A 15134-nucleotide genomic window follows, 5' to 3' on the forward strand; every position below is an offset into this window, starting at 1 on the left:
AATAAGACAAATACAGACAAGCTGTTTTAAAAAACGGCCAAAGGTTTGAACAGATTCACAAAATGACTACTAATATGTGAAAAAGTATTCAAAAATCAATGAGATTAAAATGAAAACAATAAAATGTACTGTACACTCTTACCAGAATGACTAAGATTACAAAGACTGACATATAGCAATTCTTGGTGAGGATGTGGAGCTATTGAGAACTCTCACACATTGATGGTAAGAGGTAAATTGGAAAACTGTTTGGCAGTATATCCAATTGAATATACACATACCCTAAAACCCAGCAATTTCACTTCAATAATTATTGGTATCCACTCCTCCTGTAAGTTTTCTCAGAGAGCAGCAGACAGAATTATATGTAGTCCTAGCATCAAACTAGTGAACTCAATACAAGGAATACCAGTAGACATAATAAGAGATTCTGCCTTGCGGTATTAGTGTCATACTCCAATGCTGAAGACCAGACTTGGGACCATACCTTAATCTAAATGAGACTGACAGGAAGACAGAGTGTTCAGGTGGACACTGAGTCCAAAGGAGATTTTGTTTGTTCCTTGTTAAGCCCCCTCTCCCGCCTCTTCTGAGTCTTTCAGGTTGTTCTTTAGAAGGAGACCAGAAAAGCTGAGGGGAGAAAAAATAGTTCATGTATTCATCATCTCCCCTCAAAGAGAAACAATGATTTTTATAGTACAGTACTTTTTAAAATGTTATTCTCTCTTCCTGTTTTAATATGAGTCTTCAGTTTAAATAGACTATAAAATAATAGTCATAAATTCATGAAATATGCCTGCAGTAGCAGAAATGGAAGAAGCAAGTTCTTGGAACACACCTGAATAAAATCCTATAGTCCCTGTGCAGGGTTTGAGAGGCCATAGCTCATAGAATCATTAATTTAAAAAAATTATTGTTGAAGTATAAGATACATACAGAAAAGTACACAAATCCTAAGTGTACAAATTGATAAATAATAAAAAGTGACCACACGTATGTAACCAACAATCAGGTCAAGAAAGAGTAATCTATGAAAAAAGTAACTCATGGTAAATAAAAGGTCAGGAGAGTGGTTAACATTGGGAGCTGTCATCTTAGGGAGACACACCCGCTAGAGTGTTGAAAATGTTCTCTGTATCTTGATCTAGGTGATGGTTATCACTAATGTTTACATATGTAAAAATTATCCTGTACATTTCAGATTTGTGCATTTTCTCTAAGTCATAATTCAATAAAAAGTAAAAATTTTTAAGGATTGTTTTTGCCTGCTTTTGAACTGTATGTAAATGGAATCATAGCACTGTACATATACATATATGTATATACATGTATATAATGTATACATCACTGTACTTTACATTCTTAGTCTCAACTGGTAACCCTTGTCACCTAAGCTAGAAACCTGGGGGTCATTCTTTTTTTTAAAATTTTTTTAATTGAGTACAGTCAATTACAATGTGTCCATTTCTGGTGTACAGCACAATGTCCCAGTCATGCATATATATACATATATCCATTTTCATTAAAGGTGTTTACAAAACATCAAATATAGTTCTCTGTGCTATACAGAAGAAACTTTTTTCAAAAATCTATTTTTATCTATAGTGGCTAACATTTGTAAATCTCAAATTCCCAAATTTATCCCTTCCCACCCCGTTTCCCAGGTACCATACGATTGTTCACTATGTCTGCAAGTCTGTTTCTGTTTTGTATCAGGGTCATTCTTGACTCCTGCCTCTCTGATGTCCAGTTAAACTTTAAGCTCTGCCAGTTACTCTTTTTTTGTTTTGAAATAATTTTAAGCTTGCAAGAGTAGTGCACAAGAATAGTTTTTCCTTGAACCATTTGAGCATAAATTGCTGACATGGTGCTGTAACACCCCACAAAATCCCTAGAAATGCATTCAAGTTGTGTGCACAACAGTCCATTCCTTCTTATTCCTGAGTAGGGTTCTGTGGTACCACAGTTCGCTGGTACCAGTCGAAAGACATCTGGCTTGTTTCTAGGTTTTGGTTATCACAAATAAATCTGCTGTAACATTCATATACTGGTTTTTGTGTGAACACCAGTTTTCATTTTGTGGGAGTAAAAGCCCAGGAGAGCAGTAGCCGGTTTGAACTGTAGTTGTATGTTTAGTTTTCTAAGAAACTGCTGAACTGTCTTCCAGAGTAACTGTATCCTTTTACATTTCCATCAGCAATGTATGAGCCATCATTTCTTCACATCCTCGCCAGCATCTGGTGCTGTCACAATATTTTACTTTGGTGATTCTGTTAAGTGTGTGGTGATATCTACTGTGGTTTCAATTTGCATTTCTTTAATAGCCAATGATGTTGAATATCTATTCATGTGTTTATTTGCCTTCAGAATATTTTCTTCGATTAAATGTCTGTCTGTGTCTTGCGCCCATGTTCTGATCTGTGCAATCCTCTTTCACATTAAATTAATGAAATCACACTCGACATATTCTTTAACTAAGACATGAAATGTTATATTCTCAGTCTCAGCTGATAACCCCTATTCACCTAAGCTAGAAACTTGAGAGTCATTCTTGACTCCTGCCTCTCATGTCTTACTCCTCTGTCTCCAGTTCTAGTAGGGTTGTTCACATTGTAACTGTTGAGTTTTGACTGTCTTCTGTATATTCTAAATACTAGTCCTTCGTCTAGTACAAAGGTTTGCAAATGTTTCCCCCCAGGCTATAGCTTGTCTTTTTATCCTTTTAACAGTCTTTTTTCAGAAAATTTTTTTTTAAATTATTTTGATGAGGTCCAATTTATCAATGTTTCCTTTTATAGATCATGTTTTGGTGCCAAGCCTAAGAACTCTTTGCCTACCCTGAGATCCTAAAGACTTTCCCCCACTTTTTTCCCAAAAGTTTTATAGTTTTACATTTTACATTTAAGTCCAGGATCCATTTTGTGTTAAACTTTGTAGAAGGTGTGAGATTTAGGTTAATTTTTTTTTTTTGCTTATGAATGTACAATTTCTCCAGCATCATTTGTTGAAAAGGCTATCCTTCCTCTATTGAATTGTTTTTAAACCTTCATCAAAAATCATTTGGTCATATTTGTCCTGGTCTATTTCTGGGTTCTCTGTTCTGTTCCATTGATTTATGTGTCTGTCCCTCCACCAATATCACACTATAGATCACTAGCTAAATAGTAAACCTTAATATTCGGTAGAGTGATTCTTCCCAGTTTATTCTTATTTTTAAAGATTGTTTGAGCTATTCTAAGGCCTGTGCCTTTTCACATAAATTCTGGAATAAGCTTGTCTATGTCTACAAAAAACTTTGCTAGGATTTTTATAGACATTCTATAAAACCTATGGGTAAATCTTGACATGTTTCCTATGTTAAGTCTTCCAATGCATGAACATGGTGTAGCTCTCCATTTATTTAGATCTTCTTTGATTTCCTTCAACTGCATTTTATAATTTTCAGCATAAAGATCCTGCACATCTTTTGTAAGTTTATACCTATAAATTTCATCTTCTTTGAAGTGATTCTAACAGCACTGCGTTATAATTCCAGTTTTCACATGTTCATTGTTTGAATACAGAAATGCAGTCAATATTTGTGTGTTGATCTTGTATCCTGTGACCTTGCTGAACTTACTTATTAGTTCTAGGAGGGTTTTGTTTGTTTGTTGATTTTTTTGGTAGATCACTTGAAATTTTCTACTTAGACAATCACATCATCTGCAAATTTGGACAGTTTTATTTTTCACTTCCCATTCTGTACATATGCCTTTTATCATCCATCCTGCCTTCCATCCTTCCTTCCTTCCTCTCTTTCTTTCCTTCTCATTCTCTCCCTCCTTCCCTCTCTTGCTCCCTCCTTCCCGTCCCTCCCTTTCTGCCTTATTGCACTGGCTAGAACTTTCAGTACTATGTTAAATAAAAATAATGAGAGGACCTCCTGATCTTGGAAAGCATTCAGTCTTCTACCATTAAGTATGAAGTTACCTGCAGATTTTTTTTGTAAATGCTCTTTCTCAATTTGGGGAAGTTCTTTTTAAGCCCCATCTGCTGAGAGCTTTTATTTTGAATGAATGTTAGATTGTGTTAAATACTTTTTCTCTATCAGTTGATACGATTATGTAATTTTTCTTCTTTAGCTTGTGGATATAGTTGATTATGTTGATTGTTTTAAAATATGTTGAACTAGACTTGTATACCTGGAATTAATCCCACTTGGCTATGGTATATAATTCTTTTTATACATTGCTGGATTAGGTTTGTTAATATTTTGTTGGGAATTTTTGTGTCTAAGTGAGATATTGTGAAATACTGATGATTTTTTTTTTTGTACTGTCTTTGGTTTTGGTATCAGGGTAATACTAGCTTCAGAAATTTTGTTGGGACATGTTCCCTTCTCTCCTGTTTTCTGGAAGAGATTATGTAAAATTGGTGTTAATTCTTTAAAAAATGAAATTCTCTAAAAAAATGAAAATACAGCCTATAGACTGGGAGAAAATATTCACAAAGGATGTGACTATGTAAGGAAAATTTACTCCAAATTAAATCTAGAAAGCTCACTCACTTTGGAAGGCAAATATTCTAATACTAATAATGAAACCACATCAAATGCCTTGTTCGATTGTTGCTGTTACACTGATTAGACAGGATGGTGATCTGTGCTTTCAAAGGATCACTGGTTACACAGAGACTCGGATGTCAGAAATGACATTCAGGGTTGCACTTGGTCAAAGTCAAAGTCAATTCAGATTCTGATTGAATTCTGAGGTTGAACTTGAACTTCAGTCTGTGCCTAATATTTATTTGTTTATTATATAGCATGTCCTATGGCACTAATATATTATGTGCATTATAAAACACACACGAACATTAAAAAATAAAAGTGTAAGACAGAAGTTGTCACATTTTCTACCTGGATTCCAGTGAATGTTCTTGTGTACACCCTGGGTGTGTGCACTTTTCCCTTGGGGACCACTGATCTAAAAGATAAAGTTTCAGCTCTTTAACCTGACGTAACAGGGCCCTTCGGGAGCTGCTCACTGCTTTATCAGTCATCTTTCCTTGTCTTGAACCTGGTACTCCAACAGCACTGAACTGCTTGTAGTCTCTTATGCATCCTGCTGTTTCTTGCCTCTGTGCCTTTGCTCGGGCTGTTCCCTGTGCCTAGCATGCTTGGCTAACTCCATTCATCCTTTTGTCTCTGCTCAGTCACCACACGCTCCAGGAAGTTCCCTGGCACTCCTTTGTCCCTCCTTTGATGCTGTGTTAGGTGCCCCTCCTCTTGTTTTCCAAATTCCTAGTGGGTGGTTCTATTCTTACACTTATTATTGTATTTTAATTACCAGGGTGGACCCTGAACTGATTTAGCTTATATTTTTGCAACCCTGGAGGATTGGGGCTGAAATAGAAATTAAGCTGGGTTATAGAAAAGTAGAAAAAGTTAAGTCTTCTGTACACTTTCTTGATCTTACTGACCCTAGCCCTTGGTCCAAAGAATCATACTTTAGCCAGGGGTTAGGGTCAAAGATGAAGAAGGTGAAGATAGCTATATATTTGCCATGTACTCAGTTATGTTCAGACATAGTACTAGGAAACAGTACTATGTCAAAGGAAGATATTTGAGGAGAGTTTAATAAGAGAATGTCTAGAAAAAACTCACTGTGTTTTCCTTTACTCTCATACACAACATTTCTGAACCCAGGTTATGGGTTTTTCTCACAATGACTAATTCTCTGACACTAGCTGGGTGTCCTGCTATTCTGTTCAATTCTGACACTAACTGGAGTTAGTGTCAACCCTACAGGATAAGGACTCAGTCCTACAAGAGTGCCCCTCACTTCAGAGGCCAATCCCAATTAGTAGGTCCTTGGGTTACCCACAACTTCTATCTGACTTGGCTACAGATTGGAGGTTCCCAAGACCCACTCCTTGGGTTCAATAATTTGCTAGAGTGGCTCTCAGAACCCAGGAAAAAGTTTACTATTGCTGATTTGTTACAAAGGATATTCTAAAGGGTACAAATGAATAGTCATATGAAGAGACACATAGGGCAAGGTCCGGAAAGGTCTTGAGAGTAAGAGCTTCTGTCCCTGTGGAATTGGAGGGTGCCACCCTCCCAGCACATGGATGCGTTCACCAACCCCATGCTCTCTGGATCCTGTACTTTGTTGATTTTTACGCAGGCTTCATTGCATGGCTATCATCCATTATGAACCCCACTTCCAGGCTTTTTCCCCTCCACAGAGAACTGGGGAAGAGGGCACCTGAAATTTCCAAGCTTCTAATCATGGCTTGGGCTTTCTCGTGACCAGCCTCCATCCAGGAGCCCACCCAGAGTTGCCTCATTGGAACAAAAGGCATTCCTATCACCCAGGGAACGACAAAGGTCTTAGGAGCTCTGGGGCAGGAACTGGGATCAAAGACTGAATATTCGAGCAAAAGATTTTCCTAGCACTCTTATTTACAAAGATTTAAGAGCTCTGTGTCAGGAACTGGGGGCAGAGACCAAAATATATATTTATTTCACAGGGACTACTTACCAAGGTGTCGGCTGTGCATAGGTACCCAGCGCTCTAACAGCAGGCTCTGTTTCCACTCCTAGACCTGCAGGGGACAGGGAAGGGAGGAGTTACAGGAACCCAGAGACAGGGAGAGCTGTATGGACACAGCCACCTGGCAGGAGCAGAGACCTCTGAAGTGACCCTGCTGGGAAATAAACACCCGGACCTTGTTCTCCTGACCCTCCATCTCCTGCCAGTGCCCCCCAAACTTTGGCTGAACCCAACTTGAAGCCAGAGGGCAGAGCAGCCTGGTGATGCAGTCCTGGGCACAGAGTACAGCCGGGAAGGTGCAGAGAGGATCAGGAGGGCAAACAGAAGACACTTGCACAGCTGGGAACACAAAGCACCTGTGAAAATTCCTAAAGTATCTACCCTCGGCCCTTCCTCCACTTAGTCTTAAGGTTTCACACATGAAACTTTAAATAAGTGACATAATAAAATGATGGCAAATGCTAAAATCGTTCCTTTACCTCTGAGAGGGCTGCTGTCCCTCAGCTGTTCAGCCACTGCTGTTTGGCTGAAGTGGTGGGGAATTCTATAATGCAGAAGATTAGCAAAATATCAGACATCACAAACTCAGATGTCTCGGGGGGCCAGGCAGGTGAAGAAAATCACACTAAATAAAACATCAGTGGATGCAGCTGCAGGCAGCCAGTGGGTGATCGCTGGCTCCCTTTCCTAATGATATTGCCTTTCATCAGCCTTAAGTTAATGGTGATGAGCAAATACCAATCACTTCCGGCTTTGTAGAAATCAGTCTCTCCTAAGCCCTTCCAAAGGACTGAAGCCCTGGTAACTGTGGGCATAAGGCTAGGTGTGCTTCTGGAGGAGTGCGAGGTGCAAGCACTGTTCTAAGGGCTTCACCTGAATTCGCTCCTTTAATCCCTTCCAGGCCCCTACAAGACAAGAATGATTATAATCACTACAGGTGAGGAAACTGAGGCACAGAAATGTTAAGGATGGATGAGGTGACATACTACATCTCTTCTGCAGTGCATTCTAGGCAGGACTGTCTAGCTGGCAAGAGCTCAGGGGATTGTGTATTAATTTTTGAATCTTATTTTAATCTAACTTGGTTTAAAAAAGATTTGAGGTGTCTAAAATATTTCACATTTGAAACACATTGTATCATTAAGGAAACAGTTAATCTGGAAGGTAATAAATGTTCCTTTTAGAGAGGCCAAGTATTTGCACGGCCACAGTCCTGGCTGCATTAACCTCCTGGGTGCAGGAAGTCACAGTAGCCTCTCTTCACTTGTCTGGACACCTACCTGGGCCTCGTGGGGCCTATGGGTTTCCAGGCGCTACATGTACTCTGCATTCTAGACATACTCCTTTGGAACAGACAAATGGTGGGGAGAGGTAGGCTTTGTAGAAGGTTCTTCTTGGCCACCTTAACCCACCACCTGCACTCCTCTGTATTCAACAACATATGAGTGTTTGATCTCAACAGTGGGTGTTTACTCCCTTCCAAGATACATCAACATAAGCAAACCATTATTTGCAAACCTCTAGCACTGCACTGGATAAGTGGGGTGGGAAGTGACATCTTGCCCTGTTCCTAATCTTAGGGGGAAAGCATTCATTCTTTCACCACAAACAATAATGTTAGCTGTGGGTTTTTGGTAGATGCTCTTAGAAAGTTAAGGAAATTCCCCTCTGTTCCTATTTTTATTGTAAGTGGGTATTGACTTTTGTCAAATGATTTTTTTCTGCATCAATTAATCTGATATTGTAATTTTAATTAAGTTGTTGATGTGGTGGATTACCTTGATCATTTTTTAAATGTTGTATTAGTCCTGCATACTTGGCAGAAATCGCACTTGGTCATGATATATAGTTCTTTTTATACATTGCTGGGTTAGATTTTTTAATATTTTGTTGAGGATTTTTGCATCTAAGTTGATGAGAGATATTGGTCTGTAGTTTTCTTTTTTTGCACTATCTTTGGTTTTGGTATCAGGGTAATACTAGCTCCACAAAATAATTAGAAAATGTCCTGTTTTCTGGAAGAGATTGGGTAGAGTTGGTGTTAACTCCTGTGTCATTGTTTGGGAGAATTCTCCAGGGACGCTATCTGGGCTTGGAGATTTCTTTTTTAGGAGTTATAAAATCATGAATTCAATTTCCTGAATTGTTGTAAGTCTATTTAAATGATTACGTTCATATTGGGTGAGTTGTGGTAGTTTGTGTTACTCAAGGAATTAGTTCTTCATCTAAGTTGTCCACTTAGGTGTTTAGAGTTTTGTTTGATTTGTTCTTAGTATTCCCTTATCATCCTTTTGATGTCTTCAGGGTCTGTAGTGATATCCTCTGTTTCCTTCTTTTTATGTTTTTTTAATTAACAGCTGAGGTATAATTGATATACAAAAAAACTGCACAAATTTAATGTATGCAGTTTGATAAGTTTGGACATATGCATACACCCATGAAACCGTCACCACAAACAAGGTAACAAATATAGCTGTGGCCTCCAAAGGTTTCCTTGTGCTCCCTCTCTTTTTGGTGCTTATTACCATTTTCCTTCTATTTCTGGGGTCCGTTCTGTTGCTGGAGTTCTTTTTAGTGCTAAGAACACAGTATGAGAGCTCCCTTTTAAATACATTTTTAAAGTGCACAATACAGTATTGGTAACTATAGGCACTGTGTTATATAGTAGATCTCTAGAACTTACTTTTGCATAATTGAAATTTTGTACCCGCTGAACTCCCCATTTCCCCCACCCTGCCCACCGTAGTCTCTGGCAACCACCATTCGACTACCTGCTTCTATGAGCTTGATTATTTTAGCTGCCTCCCATAAGCAGAATCATGCAGTATATGCTCGTCTGTGACTGGCTTGTTTCACTTAGAGTAATGTCCTCTGGGTTCATCCATATTGTCACAGATGGCAGGACTGCCTTCTTTTTTTAAGGCTGAATTATCTTCCATCGTACATATATACCACATTTTCATTATCCATTCATCTGTCAATGGACATTTAGGTTATTTCCATAACCTGGCTATTGTGAATAATGCTGCAATGAATGTGAAGATGCAAATAGTTCTTTGAGATCCTGATTCCCCTCAAATATATTTATCCAAAAGAATAAAAATCAGAAAGAATTGAAATATTTTGTCAGTTCACTGATTTTTTTGCTCTATCCTCTCTATTCTGCTATTTTTATTGGTTTATATCTTTTAAAACAAATATTTTTCTTTGGGGTAGGGATAAAAAAGGGTTATTATGGGATTTTGTGAAATCATGTGTGTGAAACTTTTGAAAATTGTAAAGCTCTACAGAATTCAAAGAATCTTTCAAAAATATAAATAAAAAATAAATTTTTTTCTTGAACTGTATCTTTTTTAAAAAGTTGAGTTGATGAACAATCATTGATGAACAATTTATGTTAATTTTGGGTGCACTACATAGTGATTTGACATCAGCATACACTATGAAATGATGACCACGATAAGTCTAATAACCATCTATCCCCATACAAAGTGATTACGATATTACTGCCCACATTCCTGATGCTGTATTTACATCCTTGTGCTTTATTTATTGTAAAACTGGAAGTTTGTACCTCTTAATTCCCTTCACCTATCTCTCCCCTCTGGCAACTACCCGTTTGGTTTTCTGTATCTATGAGTGTTTTCATTTGTTTTTGTTATTTAGATTCCACATAGAAGTGAGATCATATAGTATTTATCTTTCTTTGTCTGACTTACTTCATTTAGCATAATATCCTCTAGATCCATCCATGTTGTTGTTTCAGATGGCAAGACTTCTTTATAGCTGAGTTATATTCTGTTATATATATACACACATACCACATCTTCTTTACCTATTCATCTACTGATGGATCCTTAGGCTATCTCAAGAAATATGTCCACACCCTTACTCCAGAACCTAATTTCTTCTCTTGTCCTTATTACCATCTTCTTTCTATTTCTGGGGTCTGTTCTGTTGCTGGAATTCAACTCATCCTCCCCCTGAACCTTTACAGGCAGTGTGGTCTGATGACACCTTATATTGTAATTCTATTTTTTAATTTTTTGAGGAATCTCCATGCTGCACCAAATTGGCTGCACCAATTTACACTCCCACTAACAGTACATGAGATCTCCCTTTTTGGAATTTTGTATCTTTTCAAAGAATCAACTTTGGGGTTTATTGTTCTTTCCCATCATTTCTTTCTTCCATCTATTTCTTTAATTTCTTCTCTTATCCTTATTACCATCTTTTTTCTATGTTTTTTGGGTTTCTTCTGTTGCTGAACTTGAATTCAACTTAACTTGAGTAGTTAGGTGACTAATTTTCAGTCTTTCTTCTTTTCTAATATAAGCATTTAAGACTACAAATTTTCCTTAAGCAACACTTTGCTGCATCTCACAAGTTTTGTCATGTTGTATTTTTATCATCATTCAGTTCTAAGCATGTTTTTTTAAAAAAAAAGTTATGACTTCTCCTTTGACCAATGAATTGTTTAAAAAATGTTCTAAAATTTCCAAATGTAAGGGGGCTTTTTTTTTCTTTTGGTAATTGAGTCTTATTTAACTGCATTGTGGGCAGAGATTTTGTTCTGTATGACTGATACCTATTCTTTCCAATCTGTTGAGACTTGCTTATACTCTAGTTCAGCAGTGCTCAACTGTAGTCTGCAGATCCCTGGGGATTCCCAAGACCCTTTTAGTTTTGACTATGAGGTCAAAACTATGTTCATAACAATGTTGGGACATCGTTTGTCTTTTTCCTGTGTTGTGTGCTATTTGCACATGGCAGGTAAAACTCCTGGTGCCCTGGCTTGAACCCAGGAGGTGGCACCAAACTGTACCACAACTCATTGTCTTCTTCATCCCCACAAACTTGCAGGGGGGGAAAAAAAAACCCTGTTTCACTTAAGAATGTCCTTGATGAAGCAGCAGAAAACTTATACTTTTAATAAGTCTTGAACCACTTTTACTGCATTCCAAAGATTGATGGTTGTCCTGTGGAAAAGCACTTATGTGACTCAAGTTGAAAGCAGAATCAGCTTTTTTTCTAAATGAAAACCTTTTTTTTTTTTAAATAGAGAGAACAATTGACAAACAATCTTGGTTATTCAGACTTGGGTATTTGGCAGATATTTTCTTTAAAATTGTCCTATTAAGCCTGCCACTTTAAGGAAAAACTATTGATAATAATTGTCAATGGTAACATTTGAGCCTTCATGTAAAAATTCGAATTTAGGAAATCTTATATACACCACTGTAAGCCTGACAGCTTTCTGATACGTAAGAACCTTTCTGATGAGATTGGTGGTGATATTATTAAGAGTGATTTTTAAAAATACACATTCTATTAAAAAAAAGTGTCAACATTTGGAAGATCTACATATCTCAGTGAATCATTATTTTCCAAATGATCGATGATGTCCAAAATTATGAATGAGAGAAAGGCTGACTCAAAGCAAAATAGACTGATGAATTTTCACGTGGCAGAGTGCATTAAAGTTCACTGACATGGTTTCAGATTCTATATTCAATTAACCTTTAAGAAATTGTCACATGTCGAATTTGAGTGTAGTATCAGAGAAGAACATCCGCAATAGTCTGAAAAAGCTACTAAAATACTCCTCCCTTTTCGAGCTACAGATCCATGTGTCAATGCCTTCCAGCCAAACACTGCCAAGAAAAGAGCTGTAACTAAACAAGCTGGGTTTATTACTCATTGCAGGGAAGGAGAGTATATACCAGGAGAGTCTGGCATCTTGGTGAAATGGTTAGGTAACTGGTTAGGTAATTTTGGGGAAGGATTTAAGAAAGCAGAGCTTTATTCTGGACAGGATGCTGTAAGGAAGTAGGAGTAATTCTATGATTGGGTTTCTTAATAAATCTTGTTTTTAGGAAGGTATAGAGGGTTGAATGGGGACCTCGAAAAAGATATGTCCACATCCTTACCCCAGAACCTGTGAATGTTAGCTTAATTGAAAAAAAAGGTCTTTGCAGATGGTTGTAATTAAGTTAAAGATCTCCAGATGAGATCATCTTGGATTATCTGAGTGGGTCCTGACTCTATGATAAGTCTCCTTACAGAGAAAGGCAGAGGGAGATCTGAAACAGACACAAAGGAGAAGGCCACGGGGAGACAGAGGCAGACACTGGAGTGATGTGACCACAGAAGTGGGAATAGATGGGGAAGGATCTTCCCCTGGAGACTTTAGAGGGAGTGAGACCCTGAAGACACCCTGCCTTGTCAATTCTGACTCCAGAACTGGGAGAGAATAAAGCTCTGCTGTCTTAAGCCCCCATGTTTGTGGACACTGGTTTCAGTAGCCACATGCAACTACCACAGAAGGGCCGCGTGGAGAGATGCCCGAGCTGTAGTTCTAAAGACACAGTGGTTACTCACATGAGCCAGAGCAGGGAGGTGTCTGGTCACTTTTCGCGGCTTAGACAAGTTCATGGTCTTGTTTTCGCCTCCGCCCGTCATGGTCACAGAGTGGCTCTGTCTGGGGTGGACGCTCTGTGACCTTGACCACCAAGGGCAGCTGGGTGCCAGACCAGCTCCCAGCAACACCACATCCTGCTGGGCCCCAGGGGCTGCTTTTCTCATTCTCATGGCTGAGGCTGGACTTTCTGCATAGACTCCAACCTAAACAACCAATCACAGCCGGTGGAAAGCAGAAGCTGCTGTGAGAACCCAGCTGTTTTCTATTAAGCGGGCTTTAAAGAGATTTGCCAAAATGTGAAACAATAAAGTTCTTCTCACTAAGTAAGAAAAGCTATTTTTCATAAAAATGTTATTTACATTAACACACAATGGTATTATTATTTTTGTTCATTTAAATAAACATTTGTATTTATTTATTAAGTTAATAAACACATAAAACATCTTTCAGTTTTAATTTCTAATCTTGTAAATATTGGTAAATATAGCCTCCATAAACTTCTTCAGTAATTTTTAAGAGTATAAAGTGGTCCTGAGACCAAAAATGTTGAGAATCACTGGCCTAGTTCATTGACAATTTTTGTAAATATACCATATATACTGTCTAACTTTGAGGGGCAGGTTTCCATACATGCCCACTAAACCAACCTTGCTAAGTGTGTTCTCAACACGTATATCTGAGTTTTGGAAGGCCTAACTAATCAATAATTTGGAGGGGTAAATTGAAATTCTCCACTTGGATGATTAATTTGCAATTTCTTCCTGTAGTTCTATCAATTCTATTTTTTCTTTACATATTTAAAGGGTATCTGATTAAGGCAGACTGGCTTACTAGCTGTGTGGTCTAGGACAGTTCACTTATTTCCTCTGGGCTTTATATTTCTCACTTGTAGTATGTGAATAATAATAGTACTACCTCATAAGGTTGTTATCAATAAGTATTTGCTACTGATACCTTCACTAGCAGCAGTTAGTGTAGGAACAGAAAAGGAGAACAGTTGGATTTATTCAGTTGTGATTTTGGCTGGGGGAAAGGTGGGAGAAGGAATATAAATGGACAAGGATACTAAAGCGGAAAAATAATAGTGGGAGGATAGGCTGGATGGGAAAAGAAGTGACAAACCTGAGCAATAGGAAGAAAATGCAGTGGGCATCTTAATGAAAGTACAGGACGCATAGGGGGAAAGGGGATACTGAGTGAGCTGGAGAGACAATTACCGGCATAAATTTGAGGGCCAATGGAAGATCCCAGCTGTGGGTGGAATGAAGGGGCTAGGGTGATGGAGTGGTTACCCCCATGATTGCTGAAGCCACACAAAACGAGTGGTGCTGAATGGAAATGAGCCCACAAAGTCTTCTATGCTGGCCTGACCAGCAGAACAGGTGGCAGTGGAGCAGCAGGATGGCACCCATCTCAAAGCAGAAGTGATCCTTGGAGAGTGGCACGGGCAGCTGAGTAGATGACACCCTGCTTGAGGTCCTGGGGACCTGGGAGAAGCACCACCTTCACTGGAGGCAGATGCAGGGTAACCAGGTCTTTAGGAGAGCCAGCTTTCACGGCAAGAGGATGGAGGTGCTTCCAGGACAGGGCCGAGGTGACAATGCTGGGGAGTGCATTTACTGTGGAAGAGGGTATAGTGTAAAGCTTGCAGGAGGGACCAGTGGGCCAGCGGATTAAAGGAGAGAAAACACAAAACAGAAGGAGAGAAGACATCTTCCATCTGGAGCCATGGTCAAGGATGAGAAACGTGTGAGGCATGCTGAGATTGGCCAGATGCAAAGATCCAAATAATCTTCTGGACAATGAGGCCCAGGATCAGGCCCAAGATAGTGTCAGTTTCTTATGATTTAGACAAGGAGGAGGACAAGGAAGGGCAGTTACAGACAGATCAATAAGAAAGAGGACTTTTTAAACGAGCTGTTGTCTGACTGTAGTGTAGTCTGCCCATAGGGTAGTGAATTCCCCATCATAACTTTTTTGGTTTGTTTTAAAAGAAGTTGGATAGATGGACATCTTTCAGAGAAGCTGAGAGAAGGGTTGGGCTGCAGGACTTCTAAAACTCTAGGGGAAAAAAAAAACAACTTAGAATTTGAATGTAGTATTTGACTACGTCTCCCTCTAGTGGTCATCCTTCAGAATTAACAAAAATGAATTAAAAATCTCAAACTGAAAGGCTAGGG

General features: G+C 38.7%; 1 long non-coding RNA gene across 1 annotated transcript; it reads right to left on the bottom strand.

The window, feature by feature from the left end:
- Positions 1–474: 474 nt before the first annotated feature.
- Positions 475–13097, bottom strand: LOC140685680 (uncharacterized). The gene is made up of 3 exons (XR_012058979.1): positions 12915–13097; positions 6522–6585; positions 475–630 (listed from the first exon to the last, which is right to left on the bottom strand). It is a non-coding gene; the product is annotated as an uncharacterized lncRNA (long non-coding RNA).
- Between the last annotated feature and the right edge of the window lie 2037 nt (positions 13098–15134).

The sequence above is a fragment of the Vicugna pacos genome, chromosome 15 (assembly GCF_048564905.1).
Source record: "Vicugna pacos chromosome 15, VicPac4, whole genome shotgun sequence".
Taxonomy (NCBI): domain Eukaryota; kingdom Metazoa; phylum Chordata; class Mammalia; order Artiodactyla; family Camelidae; genus Vicugna; species Vicugna pacos.